This window comes from Nannospalax galili, unplaced genomic scaffold (genome assembly GCF_000622305.1).
Source record: "Nannospalax galili isolate Female #2095 unplaced genomic scaffold, S.galili_v1.0 scaffold634, whole genome shotgun sequence".
NCBI classification, from domain to species: Eukaryota; Metazoa; Chordata; class Mammalia; order Rodentia; family Spalacidae; genus Nannospalax; species Nannospalax galili.
The window spans coordinates 3761288-3768279 of NW_008336853.1; the positions used below are offsets into that span (position 1 = coordinate 3761288).

The 6992-nt window shown below is 48.7% G+C and overlaps 1 protein-coding gene across 6 annotated transcripts in view; it reads left to right on the top strand.

The window, feature by feature from the left end:
• Slc39a11 (solute carrier family 39 member 11) overlaps positions 1-6992 on the top strand; it is a 605978-nt gene that overhangs the window by 235038 nt on the left and 363948 nt on the right. The window lies entirely within an intron of this gene.

The window sequence follows — 6992 nt, forward strand, 5'->3', positions numbered from 1 at the left end:
TTAAATATGTTAATGATGAGGCTGGCATTCTCTTTGAGGACTAATTGTTCTCAGCATTCAATCTGTCTCCCAGTACCTAGGGAGATGAGTCTTTCTGTGTATTAATACACATATGCCTTCAAGATTTATATGGATGAATGGAAAAATATATATATACATACATACATACATATATAGAGAGAGGTTGGGGAACCAGGGTAAGGATGGGAGGCATGATGACACAGTGTTGCTGTCTCAGGTTCTGGGTGTCTACTTGGGGGAGCAACAGGAAGTGGTGAGTTCCCTGGGGATGTCTTGCTTTTGGCCTAGGATCATCCTCACCTTTCTAGGGCATTTTAATTAGCATGCATTAATTGTGGAGATACTGGCTCTTGTCATGACTTTCTCATACAGCATATTCTGTGTTTTGGCCACGTTCCTATTCTACCCCCTTGGCCTTCCTACTGCTTCCTCCTTCTCACACAGTCCCAGGGCTTCTGTCAGTGGCTATTGAAATGTGTCTGTCTTCTGCGGCCCCCTCCCAGCACCTCTCCTCACTCTGGCTATCCTTTCCTAAAGATGTCCTCATTCCCCCCTCCCTGGTAAGTCATCCAGGAGGATTTCACTTAGTCCTGTGTCCTTGAACTTCTCCATCCTGGTTTCTCAATGTGGTGCCACTTCAAATGCTGATCCTGTGACTCTTGTGTGGTCTTGTTCCCTGAGAACAGAGAGGGGGAATGTCCCCAGGGGCCCCATGCTCTCCAAACACAGGACACTGTGGTCTGTCCTTTGATGGCATTGGCTTCTCTGTGGCACTCATTTCTGTGGGTTTCAGATGGATGAACACAGGCCTCTGGACTCTGAGCCCCAACTCCAGTGGGGACTGATGAGAGCACAGATCCTCGATACTCTGGGAAGTCAGAGAAAGAGGGACAGGGGGAAGAGGGGGAGGAGGAATTAAAAACTATTCTCTTTCCTTTTAATGAACTCTTTAGTGTGTGTGTGGTGGGGGAGGTTATGTCCTCAGTCTGTATGTAGAATATTTGTGGTTGAGGCTGATTGTGTCTTGTCTATGAGTATCTCTGTTGCGTGTAGGCGTAAACACCAGACTTTATTCATGTGTCCTGAAGGGTTATTTAGCATGCGGGTGTGCAAACACACAGGTCAATTTGGAAGGCGAGGCCTCTGTAAACACCCACATGGTTCCTTGCCCAGCTCGCCATCTGCACAACAGGCCAGGTACAGCCCTGGGCCAAGGCAAATGAATGGCAGTCAGGCTGCATTGAGGGAAATGCCAGGCTGTTCATCATCTCCTTCCGTGTGACCTTGCGCATGAGTTAGGTTGGGCTCTCACCTAGTTTCTTTCACGCATTAGAAATAGGGCTGTGGGTTGAGGGAAGGAAGCCTCATGAGCTGGTCCTGGTCTGGTAGAATCTGGGCAAACTGATGCATGGAGCTGAGACATCTTGGTCGGGAGGAGTGCTTCCCCCTCAGCTCATGGCCTTTCTTGGACAACAACTAATTTCCTGAGCATTCAGATGGAACTTGGGGGACTCATTCACCCTTTCTCTCCTTGTTACTTCTGGGATGGGGTGCTGGGTGGTATGTTTTGAGTTTGATCAAGGGTGTTGCTGTTGGGAGTGGGAGGAAGCAGGGGCCGAGGTGGGGAGGGGTTGTCAAGGTTACTCTTGACCCACATGGAGGCGGCAGCCATAAGCTTGAATGGAACAGATCTAAATGACTGACAGGGAGGTGAGGTGGCAGTCACTGACCTTGCTGCCTGATCTCCTGCACGCCGGGCTGCAGCTAGCTCTGCAGGGCACGCATGGTGACCTGGAGAATGGTTCACTGGCCCACAGAGCTGCACCACAGAGCTGCTTAGAGATGTGCTGCTGAGGAGATGCTGTGGAGTAAAGCGGGGCACGCATGGTGACCTAGAGAATGGTTCACTGGCCCAGCGGGTTTACTCTGAAGCTGTACCACAGAGCTGCTTAGAGATGTGCTGCTGAGGAGATGCTGTGGAGTAAAGCAGTCTGAACTCTTTTGCCTCTGTGATGGGTTCATCTGTTTTCTGGAGCCATTTTTCAGGCTTCCCAGGATGGATTCTTTTTCTTGTTTGGGAAAGGAAGCTTATGATATTTTCTTATTTAAGATAGCTCAGCTCTCCCAGCTTCCTAAAGACACATTGTCTTTTGCCTGCTTCCTGGGCTCTGTTCTGATGGGGGGATACCTGCCCTCATGTAGTCTTTGTTTAGACGCCCATCCTCCACAGAATACAGAACACGCCCCTGAGTGTCTTGCCCCTCTAAATAATAGGAATGTATGAGATCCCACTCCAGCAGATCCATGAGTTTCTGAAAGCATGGTCATGTTCAGAATACTCCCATCTTTTCACCTGCGTATGTTTTCTCAGCTCCCTTGTATGTTTGGGAGGTCGTTGCTTTTGACTGATAGTCTTCACGGGGGGGATGCCCTTGCTGGATAGACTGTGTAGAGGCCCATGTGTTAAAGGCTTGGTCTTCAGCCTGTGGTGCCTTTGAAAGGTGGCGGAACCTTTAATAGGTGGAGCTCAGAGGCAGAAAGTGAGGTCATTAGGAGTATGCTTTTGAAAGGGATGCTGGGAGAACTGCCCTTCGCCACTCTTCATGAGGTGATTAGGTTCCCAGGGTGATGTACTACAGGGCATGGGTGCTACAGGCCCAAAGCAACAGGACCAAGGGACCCTAGGCTGAACTCTCTGAAAAGATAACCCCAAATAAACCTTTCTTCCTTATTAAGTTGTTAACTCAGGGGCTTTGTCATTGCTGTGGGAATCAGGCTAGCACATAGTATTACAAGAATCTCAGTTCAGTCCCTGCCTTGAATTGAAGCCTGGGGCATCTACCCGCAGCAGAGTTGGGTGTTCTTTCCCTGTTGAACCTGCCATGTGTGATGATCCCATGAGGAAACCTGCCAGAGAAAAGGCAACACTAGCTCAGCCAGGGGACGTGCCAGCCCATGTCCTCCCTCGGAAACCTCTGTAGGTCTTGAGGGGTCACGATATTTCCGTTGCTAGGCTGGTCACCTGGTCCAGCCAGCTGGAGACCCACCTTGCAACCCAGTGCTCTTTTCGTCAAGACTTACATCTTTGTGAACAGCCTGGAAAGTGAGAGCGGTTTGTTGGAAGGACTCACCCTTCCTAGAGTGGGAATTGAGATCTTCTTCTGGAACCAGAAAGATAGAGCTTGGTGGACAGTTGGGTTTAGACCAGCTGAATCTCCTAGTAGGAATCCCCCACTTTGGAGAGCACAAGTTGAAGTGGCAAGGCCAGGGACATTTTTTTGTTGAACTTTCTCTGTTCAAGATTGTCACCTCTTGAGGTGTTGGTACAGGCACCTCTGCCTACTGGAGTCTTTCTCTGGTCCTCCAGCCTGGTGTCCTTCCCACTCATTAAGCACTTTCCTGTCTTGTACCTCATCCATCTTGGCATCGGCCCATCTTTCCTGTCCCCCAAATCTTGTTGGTACTTCCCTTCCTCTTGCTCACGAATGTTCAAGCATATTGTGCTTGGACCCCTCTGAACACACTCATGTCAGTTTGTAGCCTTTTTACTTTAGTTTCCTATTTCCTCTTTAAAAAACAGGATGATTAGCTAATTGGTATTGTCAACAACAAATAGCTCTCTGTCTGTTTTTTGGCATTAGAGAAGGATTTTATTGCTTCATTTAAATCCTTCACCCCCCTGGAGGTCATCAGCTCTCAGCTGTGAGGGGGTGAGATGGCTGATGGGATTAGAGGCCCAGTGGAGCCCTGAATCTAAACACTAAATGGCTCATCCAGGGACCAAAGATGGCTTTATCAGCTCTGTGTTTATAACTTCATGCTAATTTGTTCCAATCAAACTAATTATCAAGTTTCTCCTACTCTGCAGTGGCCTGGGAGCTACCCTGATTTGTTGCTTGGCACCCTCACTGAGGATGCATCCTTGTAGCAGGACCGAGGTCTTGGCTCACTTACCCTGAGACAGGTTTGGATGTTCTCTGGAATCACTGTAGATCCTGTACCATATGCAGAAAGTGTGTGTGTACCCCAAGGGGTGTCATACCTTGGATGCCTTTGGATTTCCAAGGTCTGTGGGTACTCCTGCCTTCCTGGGCTCCACAACCCCAGACCGTGTTTTAGAGCTGTGTGGGTATAAAGATAAATATGGTCATGGCTAGATTTATTATTGTATATTCATTATTATTCATTTTCCTCCTGATTTGAAAAGAAACTAAACATTTTGTATGGCCCCACAATGGACTTGCTTCCAGGCTCTTATGTCTGAGGACCACTTGCCCCTAAGGATCTCATCAGTGCTCATCCTCTGGACAGCTGAGCTGAAGCTTCCTCCTGGAGCACTTCTAGATTGTTCCATTTTGTGGGCATGAATCAGGAGACATGGTACTTGGTCTGTGAGGTTTGAACTCCAGTTGAGGCTCAAACTGTGCTTTGGAAGTGAGCCATAGTGACGTGGTAGGACACTAAACTTTAGCCTATCATGTTGCTTTAGATTTAGGCTCCAAATAAACCATATTGATCCTAGAACTCTCAAGGGGTTGAGAGGCATGACGGGCATCGTGCTGGATGGAGTTCTGACTTGGCCTCGAGTGGTCCCCCCTCTTAAGCATTCATGCTTTCACACCCACAGGGCTACCAGTCTCATTCCACTCAGCTGACATTGAGTTCACTGAAGGGAAGATGACCCTGGGTTGACAACCTGGTAGATAAGACCGGGTTGTCCTTGAGGCTGAGAAATTTAAAGAGAAACAGAAGTCTCTGCTGGCCTTGAAGGAAGCAGTAGCTGTGCTGTGACTTGCCCATAGAGGAGGCCATGTGGCCAATGCCCAGGGTGGCCTGTTAGGGCTGAGAGTGGTGGCAGGCAGCCAACAAAAGAAACACGTTTATTTGCAAGGTACTCAGTTCTTCCAACAGCCGTTATCCTGGAAGAAGACTCTGAACCTCTCATGGGGCCCCAGACTCCACCTCAGGGTTGATTTCAACTTAGGAGGCTCTGAGCAGGGGTCTAGCCCAGCTCAGCCCTGGGCTCCTGACCCAGTACAGACGAGAAAGGGGGTGGCTTTAAATAACTGGATTTCTGGCAGCTTTTTACCCAGCAATAGGAACCTCCTGGGTACCTTGTCTATCTCGACTCAGTGCTGCACCTTGGAGTCTAGGCGTAGAGAAGAGAGAAGAGGGGGAAGATGGCAGTTTCCCACGTACCCATGGCAGGAAGCAGGAGAACGTTCCCTTAGCAGCAAGCTGCTTCAGTGCATCTCGGCTACCAAGTCTGCATCAAGCACAGATAAGCTGAATAATTAATTCTGCTCCAAGCAGAGAGATGCCACAGATAAAGCCTGTTAAAAAGAAATGATGTTCTTCAAAGCCCCAGTCTTTCTTTTGAAGTGGGCTACATGCCAGTCACATGATTTCCTTAGTGGTAATCCAGACGTTTCCATCCCCACCCATAGCCTGGCCCTTCCTCCCGACTGTCTGGTCACCGAATGGTCCACCAACTTCCATCTTTTCCAGACTGCTTGGTTTGGGCTGACTGTCCCAGTGGGCAGTTTCTTCTATGAAGCTGTCTGTCTCAGCCTGAAAGGTAGCAATTATCAGGAGGCAGAAAAGTTCTTTTCAGAAACAGTTGGAGGTTTCAGGTGCCAGTGGTCAAGGTCATATGATGTGATGTGGGGAAGGCCACTGGCTGGGAGGGTGGGCAGAGGGCAAAGATGGAGAGAGACTTTGTGCAGATGAGAGGAGGCGACTGTGATGTGTATGCCTCCTTACACTCAAGTGCCAGCCCACATCCAGCGTTAGGAAGCCCATCTTTTGGCCTCTGCATATAAGATTTGGAGACATTATGCTAAACCTGAAATGTTTTAGGAGACCAGCACTAGAGCCCTCTTTATGTATTTGGGGGTGCTGATCTTTCTCTCTTGTCCTCTTAATGTTTGTCTTTAAGCACTCTGATGTTGGTTCCCATTGTGCTTGGCTAATACATTTGTGTCCCACCATTGGCACAAGGGCATCTGTACCCCTGCCAAGGATCAAACTCTCTTTGCCTTGTTTCCCATTTCAGGGCATCTTTAACAATAGCAGGAACATTCGCCAACTTTTCTCGGTGGCCTGGAGGTCTGGCCTGCAGTTTGAGTCCTGAATTAGTTGCTTTTCCCGCTGCCATGGCAGAGGCAACTTAAGGAAGGAAAGGTTCGTTCTGGCTCATGGTTCGAGTGTCTAGTACATCTTGCTGGGGAGACACTTCAGCACGAGCTTGAAGTAAGTCCTCTGAAGTCAAGAAACAGAGATTTGAATGCGCGTGTTCAGCCTGCTTCTGCTTTTTCCGTTTTTATTCCGTCTAGGTCACCAGTCCCTGGGATAGTGCTCCCCACATTCAGGGTGGCTCATCCCTCCTCAGTTAAACCTTTCTGAAACTATCCTCACAGATATGCCCAGAAGTGTGTCTTCTAGGTGATTCCAAATCCAGACAAGTTGATGATGTGATGAACTTGCCATGGCAGAGGCAACTTAAGGAAGGAAAGGTTCGTTCTGGCTCATGGTCCGAGTGTCTAGCACATCTTGCTGGGGAGACACTTCAGCACGAGCTTGAAGCAAGTCCTCTGAAGTCAAGAAACAGATTTGAATGCGCGCGTTCAGCCTGCTTCTGCTTTTCCCATCTTTATTCCGTCTAGGTCACCAGTCCCTGGGATAGTGCTCCCCACATTCAGGGGGGCTCATCCCTCCTCAGTTAAACCTTTCTGAAACTATCCTCACAGATATGCCCAGAAGTGTGTCTTCTAGGTGATTCCAAATCCAGACAAGTTGATGATGTGATGAACCATCACAGGTTTATTCCACTGAGTCTTGCTTAGTTACACCTCTCTGTAGTAGGGAGGTAAGTTCTTTGCAGGATGTTCTATACATGGCTGAGGAGGTTGAGGGTCCGGGCTCTATTCTTTGCAAGTCTGCCAGAACAACCTCTTCCTCCTCCCCCTCCT